Source organism: Bactrocera latifrons, unplaced genomic scaffold (genome assembly GCF_001853355.1).
Source record: "Bactrocera latifrons isolate USDA-ARS-PBARC rearing strain unplaced genomic scaffold, ASM185335v1 scaffold_176, whole genome shotgun sequence".
In the NCBI taxonomy this organism is placed as follows: domain Eukaryota; kingdom Metazoa; phylum Arthropoda; class Insecta; order Diptera; family Tephritidae; genus Bactrocera; species Bactrocera latifrons.
In genome coordinates this window covers 357806-377675 of record NW_017535252.1, presented here as the reverse complement: position 1 = coordinate 377675, position 19870 = coordinate 357806, and the positions used below count along the sequence as shown (strand labels likewise).

At 35.2% G+C, this 19870-nt stretch overlaps 1 long non-coding RNA gene across 1 annotated transcript in view; it reads right to left on the bottom strand.

The window, feature by feature from the left end:
* Positions 1-4635: 4635 nt before the first annotated feature.
* LOC108967092 overlaps positions 4636-19870 on the bottom strand; it is a 60792-nt gene continuing 45557 nt past the window's right edge. Inside the window, exon 3 of the long non-coding RNA XR_001993230.1 lies at positions 4636-6244. This is a non-coding gene — a long non-coding RNA (uncharacterized LOC108967092). The remainder of the gene's footprint in view (positions 6245-19870) is intronic.

Here is a 19870-nt window from a genome sequence, read left to right as displayed (position 1 = left end):
TTGTAATGCAGACTCTAGTTCGCGGAAAGTAATATCGCACTCTAAGCTTCTTGCTGATGAGGAGAGATTCGTTGGTGTATATGTGGCAGATATCCAACGTTGTTTGTCTGCGAAATATTCTGCAGAAAAATTACTATCTTGCGAATATGTAAACCAAATATTGGCGAAAGTTGCCGCAATATCTGCGGAATTCGTCAGAATATTTTGATTTGTATTAATAAAATTAATACGGCTGTGAGGGATTCCAGTCAAACGTTTAATGTCTGACCATACCTTTTAGGTAGTTAACGCAGGAGAGATTTTGGCAGTGAAGACTTCAAAACTTTTCCTTTCAGCCGTCTTTACAGCTCTTTTAAAGAGGCCGTTTGCTTTTTTATAATTATTCAGATTATTATCAGACATTGATATCTTGAAAGTATTTCAGTATTCATTTTTTTGTCACACATATGACCAAGATCTTTGTTCCACAAAATCGGAAAAACTTTTGAAGACTTGCGTTTGGTTTGAGGAATCGATTTATTTGCCGCAGAACGAATCAGTTTTGTGAATGCAGATGTGGCTTGGTTGATATTGTCGATTGGAGTGGCGGGTAAACTTTTTAAAATTTGTCTTTGAAATATATTCCAGTTTGCGGGTGAAATAATAAATTTGGGAGATGCTTATAGTTTTTAAAGTATAAGTTTGTTTGAAGTAAGATCAATATAGGAAAGTGGTCACTACCTCTGAGAATAGAGGAAGCTTCCCAACTAATTCTGGGGGAGAGCTGGGGAGAGGATAGGGAAAGATCGACGCTCATTAGGGAAGAGTGGGTAGAAAAATGTGTGGGGGCGCCATTTTTAAGAAGAATTAGGTTGCTGTTCAATAAAAAATTCTCTATGATTGCGCCCCTTGTGTTTGATTTTCGGGAACCGCAACGCGTATTCCACGCGTTGAAGTTTCCAGTCCACAAAACCGGTGTGGGTAGTTGGATAAGTAAATCTTTCAAATCGGTTTCGTTAAAAACTTGCTGGGGTGGTAAAATTTAAGTTGATTTTAAGAGCTATTACTGATAGTGTGGAATTTAAATCGATAATTTCATGTGGTATGATTTTTTTTTTAATTAAAATGCAAACGCCTGGCTTAGTGCTTTGGATGTTCTGTTTTTGGATTCGAAAAATAAGCGCTGTATTGCCTAGAACAGGAAATGTTGTTACTGGGAGTAACTGGGATATGTGTTTATTAAATACAAATAACGTTTGGGTTTTGCTCTTTTATGAGAATAAGAGTTCATCATAATTGTTGTTGTACCCGTTTATGTTCCACTAGATGATTTTAAGCAAAAAAAAACATTTTGTTTATCTGTATATAGTATGTTCAGATATCGTAAGTATTAAATTTCATCTTCGAATGTATTTAATACTTGAGTGCTGGAAAGTACTTGAGAAAGTGATGGAAGAGGTCTGAAAGGAAGGGATTGGAATTGACGGAGAGAATGGTGGGTTTGTTTGGTATGGTGAAGTAATTTGAGTGGATGGTTTGTATTGAGAAAGAGGTGGGCTATTATTAGTGGTGAAATCATTACAGCTTGCATTACAGAGAGTCTTGGTGGACTATCAATGTCATTGTATAACCTTACAAGTAACAAAAGAATCAGCTGTTTTCCAAGAATTTTTCACAGCTGAGATCACCTGGTCGAAATCTGCCTTTTTGAGGCACAGAGATGTAATTAAAAGAAATGTGGTAGATAGTAGTTTTATTGAAGGCGTTTGCTAGGAAATATGTTCTAATTCTAATGAATAGGCATTTTATAATATCAGAATTACAACTTTTACAACAATAGTACGGTTTTACGTTAACCATTTTTTCAAATAATATTTGGGAAAACCCGATCCTATGGCAAGTAGAATGTTGTGTATAAATATCTTCGATTTTTAATAGAAAATCTATAAATTCAAGGGGTGGTTTTACTATTTGGCAATTACTATATTGCTTTTCTGAAGTGAAGAAAAAATCTTCTTCAGTAGTACCACCATCAAATCTTGCCAAGGGCATTAAACAATTATGTTGTTTAAAATATTTATAGTACAAATAACCGCAAAAATACATAAAAGCATTTTTATGTAGAAAGCTGCTTTCATCTACGTCCACATTTACCTCGATTTGTATATTTTGAAATGAGGTAGAATTGGCAGGTCTTGGTAAACTTTGAAAAGTTTGCGAGCTTCCATTACTACAAATTTGGAGTCGTCAACTTTTATATCTGGGAGTTCTGGAAAATCCGCAACCGAAACACTTTTACCTCGATAATTTGAGGCTCAGGGGCCATTTTGCACGAGAAACACTGATACGCACTTTTTAATAAGATTCTGCGCGCGAACAGAAAGAAAAAAGTAAGAAAGAACGGATTAAACATATATAAAAGGTCCGAAAAGAAGGAACAGAAAATGTCGAAAAAAAACACTCGAAATGCAAAAGACATGACTTATCGGCACGAGAGCTAGTCGATGACTGATAATGAATATATTAAAAGAGCAATGTGCAAAATTGTGTTTGTAATGGTCAGCTTTTGTTTGTCGCTGATCGATGGCAGCGCGCACAGTTTCTATACAACTTTCGCAGTTCTTATGACTACGAGCGACGAGGGAACTACCACTTCTCTTTCTGTCATAAATTGTAGACTTTTGATTAAAACGATCAGTTATGATAAAATGAAGACAAATTCGTACAATATATGTTATAACCCGCGATCCAAATAGAGGTACTTTTTTCAATAGCTTTTTTTGACAAATCACGAATGGGTTGCGTCAAGCTATCATGTTACCTTTGTTCAGTATTGTTTAGCATTTCATAACGGAAAGACTTACACCTGGAGAACGTTTGCAAATCGGTTAACTTTGTTACGAAAATTCACGTTCTGTATTGAATATGTTTCGGGCACTTTGCGTAACTTATGGTCAAAATAATCGCCCTACAGAGCTTCATCAATTGATTTATGAAGAGAACGCTTTGGTGACCAGATAATTTCACGTTTTGGGGTGGTCAATTGCCCACCAAAATCGGGTGATATCACACTTTTGCATGTGGGGATATGTAAAGTCTGAAGTCTATGCAGAAAATGCCGCTTCGCTTGGAGCAAAACATGACTCGTGTTATTCGCCAGTTACAAGTAAAAATGCACAAGCCATCAAAAATTAGACTCAACAATTGGACCATCTGAGATGTAACTGCGGCTAATATTTCAAAGAGATAATCTTCACAAAATAAATGACAAAGAATGAACTTTCGAATGATCATCAAAAAGTAAAACTAAGTTTCTGTGTTGTTTCTTTAAAAAAGTAGGAAACCTCGAAATGGACCACTTTCTATTTAAACAAACGTTGCTCCCTTAATTGTCTTGTTGAAAGAAATGTAATATTAAACAAAAGTTACTCAATATTTTTCTGAAATTGATTGCGAGAACCTGTAATAAAAATATAATATTATTATTGAATTTTCGATACTGCGATGGTGGCGCAATATACCAGTTCTACTCTAAAACATTTCGATATCACTATTTTTATTTTACTATATGTCACAAATTTCAACCAATATTAATGGCATAATGTTAGGAAGTCGGCAATGACAATATTGGAGCGAGGAGAAGTACTAGATTTTTGATTGTATTAACTTTTCACTTTAGTCAAGTATACTCTAGCGCAGTTTTCAAGCAATATTATAAATATAATTTACATATTGAACTTCATATTCGCACGGACGGATTGCACACCTTTTCGGTATTAACAATAGTATATCCAGTTTCATACTTTCATTTAAATTCATACAACGGTATAAAATCAATTGGAAGTTCGAAAATCTTTATATTGGGTAATTAGCAGAGGTGTTGGTTAGATTTAATCCAGTTTTGATAAAAAGTATTCCACTGGTACTGTTATGATAAAAATATTGTCTTTGAAGTGCAATATGAAACCACTGAGCGCTATTTCTCTAAAAAATAAATCATTGGCACTCAGTGCCTGATACCTTGATAAGTTATGATCCCATTTCAATTTTTTGTGTGAAAAATTAAATTCAGTTTTAATATAATTGTTTACAGTTAGTATTTCTCAACATGACGTTACTTTGGAGGTAGTTAAAACACATTAAGGTATTCGAAATTCAACCGTTTTACTATGCTGATCTTTTGTATATAAGTATGTGCATGGCTTTTTATCTTTCACAATTAGCTTTAGGTGGCACAATCAATCTAAAATATGTTTAAGTTAATCGATGAAAATAAAATTCTATAAAATTAGTTACAGAGAAAATCAATTCAACTTTAATTTAAATTAAAGCAACATCGTTTATAATTTTTAATTTGTTAGAAATCATTTCATTACTAATTTTACATAGTTATTTTAAAAGAATACAATATATATATGTACTTGTATATTTATACTTAGTTAATTACAAACATAATTATATTTTTTCTTTTTTTTACTTTTTATTTAATAATTCTTTTATTCTGCAGTTTATTTTATTTATGTTTTTTTTTCCTTAAGTTCCTTGTGTGCTTATTTAATTTTTTCTGTTTTTGCTTGTTTCTTAATCGCAATACATTTTATATACCACTTGGTGAATACAACCATATATTTATATTCTTCTCTTTTGCGTTTCATTTTCATATAATTCTAGTCGGGTTTCTACAGTTAATTCTCAATTCAGAATTTCTTTTCATAATTTCAATACCCATATTGAATGTGTTTTGTTTTGGGTTTAAATTTCCTAAAATAAAGAACAACGGTACGTATATATATACTAAAGTGATTTCTTCTCATTTCCTCTCATACTGTGACATATTTGCCTAACTGGGAGCCAAAATTATTATCTCTTATTTCAACAATTTTTGTTGATCATGTCCTTGCGAAATAAGGAGCTTTACAATTTTTCATTTACTTCGTACAAGTGAGTTTCAGCTATGGAAGCGTACCTGACCTAAGCCAATCTAACCCGGGCACCAACTAAACAAAATTCACGACTCTGGTTATAAATAAAAAAATATAACATGTTGCAATGAAACAATGAAATTAATTACATATACTAGTTTTCTTATGTGAAAATATAAATATCATATTCTGACAGACTGCTGCACTTATGGGCCGAGTGGTTTGTCATGCAGCCAATACTCGTACCTTTTGTGTCTGTTGTGATTGTTGTGAACAGGCCCCAGCCACATGCGACATAATATTGCCACGAACAGCGTCAGCATTAAACTCAGGCTTCATGTGATCAATATCAGTGGCCACATTGCAACTCACTTAGTTCTTAACGCAGGCAAACTTCCGGTGACTCGTCGTCAATACTTGATATTCTTAAGTGCGTATGCAGAAGACCGAGTTGTTCCAAATTCCACTTAAAGTCTTGCAGCAATGACGATGCCAAAATACCATCGGAATTGCATGACAAATGGAAGAGTTCGGTGAAAACTAAACGGAACGCATTTCAACGAAATGTTTTCCGGATACACTATGAAGGGAGATTCGAGGGGCCCATCGAGATATACCTAAATTTTAGCACTCTGATAGGTGTGATCACCGAAGTGCGCCTTTTTCAGATTCTACCATAGATCGCGCCGTGCCGTTACTTTCGGTTCCAAAATGCATCGCCGCCGTCGCCGGAAATACCAATTCACCATCAGGCGAAGGCTCCCATGTTATGGGACCACATAGAGGACCGTGAGCAAACTCATAAGACGCCTGGAATAATGGACTGGAATTCTTGAGATATAGTAGGACATAATCGCATGTTCACCTTGTACGATAATGTCAAGTCCGCTGAGGATATTACATGCATAGTCCGATGTATGCTGTCGCAGCAGCAGGCGAGATTGTTCTGCAATTTATCTCGCTTCTCTGAAATTACGAGCTTATCGACACGCTTTTCAAAACAACGCGTGCAGGTATAGTTATTGTACGGCACTTATTTGAATGATACATGTAGTTTCGATTACTGTGCGTGCATATAGTCGACGATCAGTCTCGAACTTATATTGTCAGCGTACTAGTGCGTTTAAAGATTAAAGAATTCATTGGTGAGTGTATTTGGACACCCGGATGTTTCCAGGCATACTTTTACATAGCTTCATCGCAGAGCGAATTCGGCACTGAATCGCTGAAGCGTGCACTATTGGAAAAGTCATAATCCGCCCAACAACAAAGCGATGAGTCACAATAGGAGTTTGGTTTCGAAACGAATTGCATGTACAGCGAAGGACTAGTGCTCACGAAAGCTGTAAAGAAAAAAAATACAACATTAGTTGGGATAAGGGAAACGAGAACAAAATGTTGTTAAGAAAGATCTAATTACAGTGTACTCTCTATCGACGCCGCTGATTATGTAGCGGTTTCGATTAGGGGAAATCCTCAAATACTCTTTCGTACCGACTTAACTTAAAAACAAGCAAGGAAGACAGCAACACAAAATCGCAGAAACTAAGCTGCTATTAGTAAGTGGTAACAAGCTAACAATGGGTGATACAGCAAGCTACTTGGGACTCATTGGGTTGGGCCCAATTGGGGACTAACGACTCGGGTAACTGATTGCTTTTACACACTACGTTAAATTATAATTTACGGTATATTGGTATGGTCGGCAATAATGGAAAAGAAGTACGAGTTAACGCGTGTGGAAACCCTCAAAGAGATGCTAGTATATGTATTAATGGAGTCCTAGGGCTATGCCATATCAGACAAGTTTTTTTCTACCGAATTACGCGAGTTTTCCAGATTTTATAGAATTGAATTTAAATTGTAGAGAAGAGTAGCAAAGAAGTGAGGTAAACAGGGACTAAGGACACGCATCTACACGAATGGTTCCGAACTCTATTAGCGACTGGGAGGTGATAATTTTTTTGCAAAATAAGATACTAGAATCGTCTTTTTGCAAGAAAAAACGTTAACTTCGCCTGCAACGAAGGTGCATTCCTTCACAGGTACATTTCTTTTAGTAACTATGTGTTCAGTTTGAATGGAAGCTATATGCTGTAGTAATCCGATCTAAAAAAAATTTTCGGATATTATATTAGACATATATTAGGTTGTCAAAAAAGTCTTGCGGTATTTCTTGCGGTATTTCTTGCGGTATTTTTATTGAATTTTCAATTGTTCATAAAATTTTTTTTGATGACTCATGCCCAGCTCTTGATCGATGCTAAGGCTGCTATGCTACTATGCCGGTCTCTTTCGACCGATTCAGCGATTTTATCGCAATTTTCGACGACAGGCCTTAGGGAGCGTGGCGCATCTTCGACCACCTCTACACTAGAACGAAAACGTTGAAACCATCGTTGTGTGGTGGAAATGGAAACTGTATCGGGTCCATAAACTGCACAAATTTTATTGGGGGCTTGAGATGCATTTTTGCCTTTATCGTAGTAGTACTGTAAAATATGCCGTATTTTCTCTTTATTTTACTCCATGTTTGCGATGCTATAACTCACGAACGACTTAAAAGAAACGACAATCAATCAAACACGTGTTAGCGCGTGAAACGAGCTTTCCAAAAAGGTACCGCAAGACTTTTTGACAACATAATATATATATGAGATTTATACAAGAAGTAAGCCATGTGAAATTTCGTGAAGATACCACGACAAATGCGGAAGTTTTCAATACAAGTTTGGTTTGTATATAAGTTATATGCTATAGTAAGCCGATCTGAACAATCTCCTCCGATATTACGTTAATTCTATGAACAATAACTCATACCAAATTTCGTGAAGATATATTGTCAAATGAGGAAGTTTCCCATGCAAGCATTTGATTCCGATCATCCAGTTTGTCTGGCAGCTTTATTCTATAGTAATCTGATCTGAACAATTTCCTCGCAGATTACATTGTTGCATTAGAGAATAATCTATTCCAAATTTCGTGAATATATTTGCCAAATGATAAAATATTCCATACAAGAATTTGATTCCGATCGTTCAGTTTGTGTGGCAGCTATATCTTATAGTGGTCCGATATCGGCAGTTCCGATATATGAGCAGCTTTTCGAAGAGCAAATGATGTTTGCAAAATTTCAAATAGATATTTTAAAAACTGAGGAACTAGTTCACTTATATACAGACAGACGGCCAGACAGACAGACGAGCATAACTAAATCGACTCAGCTCAACAAACTGATAATTTATATATACACTTTATAGGGTCTCCGACGCTTCCTTCTGAGTGTTACAAACTTCGTAGCAAAGTTAATATACCCTGTTCAGGGTATAAAAATTCTTCTTTTTCTGAAAAGGAGTGTGTGTTTTCAAGTCTTATATAACGTTTTAAATAAAATTAATTTAAACATTTCCTCTTAAAGAGACATGTTGGGAATCATGCCATCGTTGTCGCACTACTTCTAATACAATAATAACGAAATGCAGCAACTGTATCTATCTACATCAAGATAAGCTCAACGTGTCCTTTTCCAATTGGTATGACATCACCTTGTTACTACGCTGAAAAGCTTAAAAATATGCAATTCCGAAATACAGAGCCGAGTATGAAATATGCTAACCGTCCGCATAATTTCCACGTAACACAGCAACAAATAGTATAACGCTGAAAAGCCAGTTAACGGAACCGAACTTTAAAATGTCGAGGATGTGGTAGCGTAGCGCAAGGAGGCTTGAGTGTACGAATTTTTAAAAAATTAAATTGCATAACTTGCATCAAATTTATATTTATGAACCTGTATAAATGCGAGGCGGGAGTTATGTGCTAGAGTTTGGCCACTCAATCCGGTCAGACTCTACTGTGAATTATATAAGGCCCAAAGCCGCTTCTTCTGTTCTAAACAGTAAAGTAAAGGACAGAGTTCGACCACTCAGTGCTGACCCTAAGCTTACGCTCTTGAGCCTACAGGTGTTTGGCAGATGGGCGGTTTACGGGGTCGTATGAAAACACATATGTACATACATACGTAAAATCAGATGTGTATGTATTTGTTGGCTTGCGGTGAGGTGATCCTTTGGCTTTGTTGCACCGTTGTGATTTACGTGAGTACCTGCCTGCCCAACCTCACGGTGCTTTCTATTGCTAGAAGCACGTAGATCAATACAATGAGTGTTGTCTGATTTCTAATTAAAATACTTAAACTGACAGTGTAGTAACCTGCAAAGCTGGCAGACAAGCGGATGAGCATCACTCTCAATGGCACTAAAGAGCGTCATTTAAACCAACAACATAACCTACATATATACAAATTAATGTGGTATTAGTATTTATGCACAATGCTCTGCTGACTAGTGCAACAACTGATTTTCATTGCATTCAACAATAAGAATCATTACGCCGACTGCTGAAAATAGCGATGTGAATCCTTACTACACTCTTAAGCTTTCTCTCTGCTTGAATGGCATTGCGCTGCCAGTCGCGCATACACTCTTCTCTCTCTCTGTACTCTGAATTTCATTGCAAACAGCATTTCATCTGCTCTAGCTTAACTTAATCATTTTATGGTTTAGATTGCTGTGGCATCGAGGTAGGCTTTACTTGTGCCCATCCACACAAATATGGCTGTCGCTTAGTGAAACGCTCGCTTGACTCTAACTTAAAAGGCTATCAAATAATCTTGCTACATTATTAACAACGGTCTGAGACATACTTTTGGTTTTGACAGTGAATTTCTGCGTCCCCTATACGTATACTTTGGCTTGTGGAAAATATATGTTTACATGAAATAAGCGTTGTAGAGGAATGTAGTTTGTTAGAGATCAGGAAAAAAGCATTCCGATTCATAAAACAGCAATCTCAATATAAATATCAAATTTTGCTCAGATATGTTATATTTTGTTTATAAACTTGAGACTCTACACTGCATTTGTAAAACATCCTTTTCTTGAAGTACCAATGTTTCGAAAATTCCATCTGTTCCTTCCCATTAAAAATTATAAAAATAAAAAATTAATTCACAACAAATTAAAAAATTATATTAATATAAAAAAGGTAAGTCCTACTGTATTAGAAATACAGTATTTTTATTCTCTTCGAAAAAAAGCAAACATCGATTGACATTAAAATAACTAAGTAGTAGACCAGGCATCACCAAATCATTCAACGAAAAATTTACATGTTATAATAGTTATAAATAAAAAAAATTTAACGCTTTTAAAATTCAGTACTAACTTCTAGTTGATTTTATCTTTATATTTAAATGCTAATATTAATTGTAACATTTTTTATTATGAGGGAATATTACGCAAGGAACAACGGAAGTTTTGATACCCGAGAAATAAAATTCTCTCAAGCCAAAGTAAACTTTGTAAAAGATTACTTCATAAATCAGTCATATGAATATGTATCATAATGATATCATGTTGCTGTATTATACCTCTATTTGTAAAACTGCCTCCACTCCATGCGATAGAAAAAGATTAAGAAAAAATGAAATGTTTATATACATACATATCTATGAATAGGTTGAAAATATTGCCTTTACGCATGACGTAAGATGTACATATAATTGAAAATTGAGAATTTTTTAACAAAAAAAAAATATGTTGTTACCAATTAAAAAAAGTCAAAGTTTTTTTAATTCCATATACATACTATGTATACACACTGAAATTAATTTTTCAATACTAGCGAAAAATGTACTCTACATCTACAGCATACATACTCGTATTTAACATCATGTCAATACATTTGGCTTATTCAATATTACCCACACGCCTGTTTTACTCAACATAATTATGTTTTTTATTCTGTCTATTTTTGATTCGCTTTAATCAAACACATTACATAATGTGAATTATGAACAGCTACTAGATAGAAGAAGTTAAATATGTACATATGTTTAAACAAAAAAAAAAAGTTCCAAAGTTTTTATACCAACTAAATAACAAATGCTAAAACTCACTGGTAACAATTACAATTTTAATTATACAAAACAGCATAATCGATGATGGTTAAAGGAGCAAAGTTTAGCGAAAACTTAACTAGAAGCAAGAGTTGAAAAGCATTATGAAGATGATCATAAACCCTGCACAAATTTGAGTTTATATGGCAGCTATATACCATAATAGTTCGATAACGGAATATGCTATTAGATACACCGTTAATTGCATGGTAATGTCGCATTGCCTCGCTAGCGCCAAGCAGTCTACTGGACTTCATTAATGGGCTGGGGCTAAGCGAGGCAATGTAAGTAAGGAGAGGGCATAATAGACCAAAGRTCGCAGTGCATTCCTCATCATCATTCATTCATTCATGGTAATGTTTTCTTCCACTTACCTTGGAAAATATAACCGCACAATTTCGATTATTCGCACTTCAATGTGATAACTGCACGACATAATCGGAGGATACCAATGAGCGATACACAAAGATATGTCCTCACTGGCACTATTATTCTTCAGCTAGTCGGAGTTCAGCAGCCAATCGCAATTGTCATGCTTGATGACCGCCAAGCCAATTGCCGACATTGAAATGGAGTGAGGTGAGGTTACAAACTCGACGTATATGTACAACGACATCTGTCAAATATTAAAATACACACGTTCTTATGGACAAAGTTATTTTGACAGCTGCACGACTGCACGCCGACAGTTGTCGTTCTCTCTAACTTCAACATTTTCTTATATTTGCCAACGACAGTAGCGTTGACAGTAGAATTGAAGGTAGGGAGATGAGGAAGAGTGATGACACTAATATGTAAAATGTAAAATTATTCAAAGCTCTAACAAACCTGACATTATTTTACAAATAAAAGCATAAAATAGCTGTATTATATCATTTGTAATAACAATTGACAATTTAAACTAAATAAATTTAGCTATTTACTTATTTTTGGCATAAAAAATTTCACTGTGAATAAAATATTAAAATTTTATTGAAGTGCAAGGTATTAGTATGGCCACAACGAAATTGTGTACATGCAAACTGGAGAGCTGTGTTGTCTTGTGTACATAACTGTCGCCGCCTTCTTAAGAATGTTCATGTAGTATAATTCACAACGGCATTTTCAGTTCACTGTCGAGCKGCTGCAGTCTGTCGCGAGCAATGTGGTCAGCACATGAATGTAAAATGAATTGAGACGCGTACGTACCCCTCTTCCTCTTTGTATACATCTAGAATTTTGCCGCTACGATTTTGTATGCGTATGCGTGACTGCTACGTGAAAGAGCAATGAACGCGTGAATTTGTAAATATTAATTAAAAACAACAAAGCGGCGGGGGCCTATGGATTGCCGGCCAAGCTATTCAAACACGGCGGCGAAGAGCTGATAAGGAGCATGCATCAGCTTCTTTGTAAAATATGGTCGGACGAAAGCATGCCCAACGATTGGAATTTAAGTGTGCTATGCCCAATCCTCAAAAAAGGAGACCCCACAATCTGCGCCAACTACCGTGGGATAAGCCTCCTCAATATCCCATATAAGGTTCTATCGAGCGTATTGTGTGAAAGATTAAAGCCCACCATCAACAAACTGATTGGACCTTATCAGTGTGGCTTCAGACCTGGAAAATCAACAACCGACCAGATATTCACCATGCGCCAAATCTTGGAAAAGACCCGTGAAAGGAGAATCGACACTCACCAACTCTTCGTCGATTTCAAAGCTGCTTTCGACAGCACGAAAAGGAGCTGCCTTTACGCCGCGATGTCTGAATTTGGTATCCCTGCAAAACTTATACGGCTGTGTAAGCTGACGTTGAGCAACACCAAAAGCTCCGTCAGAATCGGGAAGGACCTCTCCGAGCCGTTCGATACCAAAAGGCGATTCCTTATCGTGCGACTTTTTCAACCTGCTTTGGAGAAAATAGTTCGAGCTGCAGAACTAAATATAGAAGGTACCATCTTCTATAAGAGTGTACAGCTGCTGGCGTATGCCGATGATATTGATATCGCGCCAATCAAGAAGAAGAAGAAGAAGATTGCATTAGCCTCACAATAACCGAGCACAGTGATGGTTTATAGCTTTGCGGCAAGTGGCTGTATACTAGTGTTGGCTGGAGCTAGTTGTAGCTCTAAATAGTTATATTATGATGCTGATGTTGTTGTCATTTTTCAACCTATATTTGTATGGTCGATATGAATGGTCATTTAAATAGGCATAATAGCCTATATTAAGTAATTGTGTTATTCCTAAAACAAAAACAACACAACACTGAGTGGAAATACGCTGACTATAAGAAAATGCAGTCTATTCTGCGGACGAAGTTAATGGAAGGGCAAAATGCAGCAAAAAATGTACTAGTTTCTATTCGGTGCTCCAAGTCTGAAAGCAGAAAAAGGCTACTGAAACCAGATCTAGGCAACACGGTAGATGCCTGTATAATCCCAATTTCAATTTTGTGCTTTTTGTAGGAAGTTCTCTCATACTAAAATATTCCTGATCAATATGTTTAATATTTGGTTTTTTTATATATTTTCAGTGTCAGCTACTCTCAAAGAACCTGACTCATGGCCATATAAAATTATTGTCTACATATTTGGATATTTTCGCTCGGTACTCATACAGTTTAAAAGAAATTCATCAAAACACTTAGTAGGTGTTTCTCAATTAAGGAAACTACTTTTTATGCAACTACTTTTGGTGCAATTGGATGCAGATGCGTTGTTATAGCTATTATTGTTGCTAATACAGATATGTGGATATGTACAACAGTAGTGATGTAAACATAAATGTACATATATAAAAGAAACCACATATACATATGTATACATACATACGAACGTGCACGTAAAAAAATTGAATTTATAAACAAGCTTTACGAAAATTGTGAGACTTTTGTAGAGGTTTCTATGTAAAGTATAATGTTTGATTGCATAATATATTGAAAGTGTTTCAGACATAATTTAAAAATCAATCATAATAGTGAATTTTGAATTTCCCCACCATAGCTCATATAAAAGATCCCTTCCATTCAATAATTCACTCACTTACGCATGCAACGAGGCAATTGAGAAGTAAAATCTTCTCTCGACGAATAAAAACAAAACTCATTATTCCCTTCCTGTTATATGATGCAGAATAATTGACGATGACAACAGCTGATGAATTATTTTTTCATTTTCAAAACTTCAAATTCCATTCATGTACAGATTTTATTCCAGACTTCCTTATTCCAAATTAGATACCTTAGATATATCCATTTTTCCCTTATCAATTCTTTGCCAGCATATCAGCATAGACAACATTATATACAGAGATCTAACAAGACCAGGCTAATGTTATCCCAAATACCAAAACAAATACAAAAAGGCAAGCAAATCATAGGGGGAGCGCTCCTTGTCGGAACCAATTGGTCGTATGGAACAAGCTATGACGTTCTCACACCTGCAAAGCAAAATAAAATAGAAAAGAAGAAGCGATAAGAAAAAGAGTAAAGGAAGCATAGAAGTGAAGTTGGCAAAAAGTTTGGATACATAAGTATAATGTAAAGCAACCAAGCAGAGCGGGTTGCTGGCACATAAAATATGAATTTACTATTGACGAAGAGGATGCGGTAGTTACGCCTCAACAGTTTAGGCAATTGGTGTAAAAAAGTTGTTGTGGGTAAAATAAGGATAACATTAAGGGTTAATATATTTATACAAGGTGCGTTGCAAAGTAAACTGGAAAGAACAGAACAAACGGGTTTTTTCAGCGAAATCAATTTATTTTAATCAAAAAAGTCTCCTCCTGCTTCAATACAGCTTTTTGCATGGTGCAAAAACATGTCGAACGAGTGTTTTAGCTCGTTGGCCGGTATGGCCGCCAGTATTCCGGTGCAAGCCATTTCAATGGCCTACGTCTGCCTAACGTCTTCCTTTCATGGGGAAAATGCATTTTTCCGAAAAAAAAGAAGTCGCAAAATCAGGGGAATACGGGGAGTGGTTAATTGTTAAAATGTGATTTTTGGTCAAATAATCGGTCCCAAGCGTCTATCGATGAGAGCAATCTTTGGTCGTCAGTCAATTCGTAAGCCCAAATATTTGGTCAAAGTGTGATAAGTTGATGTTTTGGAGATGTTCAATTCCATTTCCATAAATTGCACCATTAGAGGGCGATACAAAGTTTGGAATGTACCTTGTATATGTAAGTAATAGTATAAAAATTGTAATATTCAATCAAAAATTCTGGAACGAAGTACCAGTTTTTTAAGGCGGTAGGCTTTATGTCTGTTGAAGTCTCTAATTTTTGACGTTATAAAAAATCATTCTCACAAAGAAAAGTAAAGAAAAATGTTTTGTGGTTGAAGAATTCAAAAAATTATGCCATCGCTGATTAAAATCCTTACAACATCCGTATGGATAAAAGAGTCAGAAGATAGGATACCTAATCATAAAGGTATGCACACTAAGTATGTATACATACTATATATAAATTATATATACACAAGTCAATTATGATTTTTCTACTTTTATTCCAGCCATGCTAGTCATTTTCATTTCCGCATTAATTATCAGAGCAACGGTGTTTTATTTTCTATTTTCATTAAACTTCTGTATATATTGTAAAAAACAAAAAGCGGGCTTTATGATTAATAAACAATCGAAAAAAATAATTTTAGCTATCATAAGTCATAATGATTAGGCCAACAGACGCTCCTGTAGTAGCGACAGGGTAACGGAAATGGGTATCGGAAGATGGCGGTGTATCAGAGAGCGAATCCAAATGCGAAAATAAATGAGTTAAAAAATAATATTATAACGGGTTATCCAAGTCGGGGCACTTTTTTCAACATCCTTTGTTTGAAAGCTCACGCGTAAGTCGTGCCAAGCTGTTATGTTATTTTTGTTCAGTATTGTTTGACATTAAATTTTCATCATTTAAATACTTCCGCCTACACAATGTTTACAAATCGTTTAACATCTGTAAACACGCTTCGCTTAAACTTATGGCCAATAATATCTGCCTACTGAGAGTACTTTTCGCAATGCCATCATCCATCTTATGGCCAATCATTCATTATTGGACCGAATAGACGTAATGAAGAAGATATAGTAGCCGTAGCTGAGACGAAGACCGTGGAGAGTTTATTCGGACTGACGCGTCATGACGTATGGAACGATTTAGCTCGTTTTACGTCGCAAAAATAAAGCTTGTGCAAAACTGAATTGACTCGACCTTTCCAAATTTTCAAGAAGATAAAATATTGTCGGGCCAAATTTTGTTCAGCGAAGAGGTTTATTTCTGAACAAAGATGATGCCGATCAAAAAATTCAGGAGCTACTATTTCATCCACAAAACCTACGGGTTGATGTGATTCTTGGGGCGGCCCATATTTCTTTAAAAATGAATTCAATGAAATTAATGACAGATTTATTGAGAGAGCACTTAGGTGAGCAGATAAATTAAGTCGTTAAATTTGAAGTTTGTGTGTTTTTTCTTTAAAAAAGTAGGGAACCTCAAAATAGATCACCCTTTGTAAAGAGTGTGCGTGTATATACGAAGTATGTTGCGATGAATGATGAAAAATACTAATTTTATAATTTAATTAAAAAAAAAAGCGATATTGAGCACAAGTCCTTTGGCGACCCTTCTCGTGCTCAGCTGTGAATTTTGGTGCCCTGTCGAATTAATTAATTTATATTCAATACTTAATTGTTAAAATATTTGGATTAATTGATCTTTTAAGATAAGTATCAGTTATATTGTGCTATTGAAGCTATTGAATTTTCTTTTATTCTGTGTTAGCTAATTTAAATTTATTGTGCCGAGTCATTTTCAATTTGTTTTTGTGCTACATTTTAAATAGTGCAATTGTTAGTGTTAATTTACATTGCTTACTTAAATTTCTCTCTTGTTTTTATTCATTTCCATCTTTGTCCACAGCTGTTCGCGAGTTTCTTACTTTTCGTGTGTTACAGTGCATCTCAAACTGCTCGCTACATTGGTTGTTATCTTTGATAACTAACTATTTTTATTTCATTCATTTGTTATAAATATATTATCATTATTTTTTGACTTTTTTACTTTTATTATTTAACATCTTTATATTTTTGTTTAATATTGTTTTTGTTCATTATGACCTGTAACTTTCCGAAATGCTCTGTGAAAGGCGAGTCGGAACGCTTTGTTTTTTGCTGGCATTGTGATGGGCTTGGCCATCTTAAATGTGCTGGACTGACAGGTAGGATCTTGGATTCTATTCTTGACAGTAAGGGATTGCGSTGGTCTTGCTTAAAATGCAGGCCAACTGAAATTGAATTGTTTAAAGTTTTTAAGCAGGCGGGCAATAATTTCAAGGAAATTGGTCGTGATCTTGAAACCCTTACTGAAAAATTTAGGCGCTATGAAACGCTGTTTCAATCGTTTCAATGCCTAAATACTCAGGAAGAGAATCCAACAACTTCATCTAAACGTAAACGTCCGTCTGATGAAGATACCACTGTATCTTCCTTCCTCCACCCACTGTTGACCTCATTAATCTCTCATCCCCTTGTCCTCCAGGAGAGAAGGTTCCGTCTGCTCAGGACACTGAGAAAACTGCTACTGAACACGGTACGCGGAAAACATCTCAAGATCCGCCTCCAAATACCTACAAGTCAGCTAATAAAAACTTAGTTGTTATACCGCGAAAAAAGGCAATTCTCGAGATTTGCTGCGGATACCACCGTCGATGATATAGAAAGTTACATCTCGTCGAAATTAAAAACGGCAGATGCGGACGTATATTCAAGTATAACCGGGATATTTCGTCGTTTAAGATCGACGTAGCCGCTGACAGTTTTCAATTAATACTTGACAACTCATTCTGGCCATTTGGGGTATTTGTGCGCGAATTCGAGCACAAACGTGATAAAACCCCTGTAGATATCACTAAAACGCCGTGAATACAAAAAACTTACTAACAATAATTCGCTTACTATTTATTATCAAAATGTTAGAGGTCTTAATACGAAACTTACTGATTTGTATTTAAACAGCAATCATTTTAACTTTAAAATCACTAAAGCCTCACATTTTTGATAATGAAATATTCAACAGCGAATTCGAAATCTATAGATATGACCGGCTGAACAGAAAAGGAGGTGGTGTCTTGTTTACTGTTCATTCTTCAATTCCATCTGAGGAAGTCGATGTTCCGCATGCAGACTTCATAGAATTTAAATGCATTCGTATTTSCGCTAATAGTGGACATATCTACTTAACTTTATCTTATATACCGCCTCACTCRGATATATCTGTTTATATGCAGCATGCTTCATTAATAAATAATGTTTTCTCAATGGCTAATAATACTGATTCCATGATTGTTTTGAGGGATTTCAATTTAGCGTGTGTATTATGGAAATCTATTGATGACTACACCATTCCTATTAGTACTCGCTTATGTTTTAACGAGTTCTTAGATTACATGTCGGAGTTGGGTCTCAAACAAATTAATTTAATTTCGAACGAGTTTGATAAGTTCTTAGATCTAGTCTATGTTGATAACGCTTCAATGTTCTCTGTTGTCCGATGTGATCCTTTGGTTCGACCAGAGGACTCGTATCATCCTGCTTTTTAAATTAACATCGAAACCATAGCCAACTTTGCTCATAATAATACACAAGACCTTTGTTTTCGGTTCAACTTTGCGAAAGCTAATTTTAAGAAAATTAATTATGAACTTTCTGAAGTTACCAGATTACAGTGGCAACATTGAATTTAGTGCTTCGTACTTTAATGAAACTATTTTAAACTTGTTTGAAAAATATATTCCGAAGTGTGTTGTTACTCATAAAATTAGTTCTAATTAATGGTTTTTGAGAGAATTATGTAAATTAAAAAATAGAAAATCTCGTGCTTTTAATCTTTTTAAAAAAACTGGTTTAGTTGCTGACTATTCAAAATATTCTAAATTGCGCCGACAATTTGCTGAACTTAACAAAATGTGTTTTAATAATTATATAAATAAAGTAAAAAAGAATATTATACGTAATCAAAAATTGTTCTATGGTTTCGTCAACTCCAAACGCAGGATTTCTAATTTTCCATCCGCTATGAAATATAAGTTTAGTATGTCCAGTGACAATCACACCATTTAATAATATGTTCGCTGAATTCTTTAAGTCCAATTACTCTCCAAAAAATGTTCCGCACAAAGTAATGTCCGATTTCTGTCATTAATGCACCTACCATTTCCGAAGCAGACGTCTTATCAGTTAAATATATTAGAACAATCATACAATTATGGCTTAGATATGATTCCCTCGTGCTTTCTTAAGAAATGTGCCAAATATATATACCAACCCCTAACAAAACTATTTAATTCATCTCTTATGCAAGGCTYATTTCCATCCATATGGAAAAAGTCATTTATAATTCCTTTGCATAAGAGTGGATTTAGATCATCTATAGAAAACTATAGGGCAATAGCAAAGTTGTCTGTAATACCTAAACTTTTTGAAGCAATTATAACAGACGACGTAACCTTCCGGATCTCTCCACTAATTTCTTGTCCTCAGCACGGTTTTCGTAAAGGGAAATCTACAATAACTAATTTGCTTGAATTTGTATCACATGTATCAACGGGYTTTAGGGAGAATAAGAATACTGATGTTATATACACAGATTTTAGTAAAGCGTTCCTCAAGGCAGCCATCTTGGACCAGTTCTGTTCTTGTTATTTGTTAATGACAAAATGTTGTTAAGTTTTCAAAGGTTTTATTGTATGCTGACGATGTAAAACTTTTTAAATCATTCACCTCGAATAGAGAAAGATGTCAGTTGCCAACAGACTAAAACAACCTAGTTTCTTGGTGTGTTAGAAATGACATGCCATTGAACCTTAGAAAATGTAAAACGATGTGCTTTTCACGTAGATCTGTAGACCCTACTTCATACGTAATACAAAACTTTAGGTTGGAGCAAGTATGCAGTTTTGTTGACGTGGGAGTAACTATGGACCCCAAACTCAATTTTAATCTTCACACATCTTCCATGGTTTTTAAA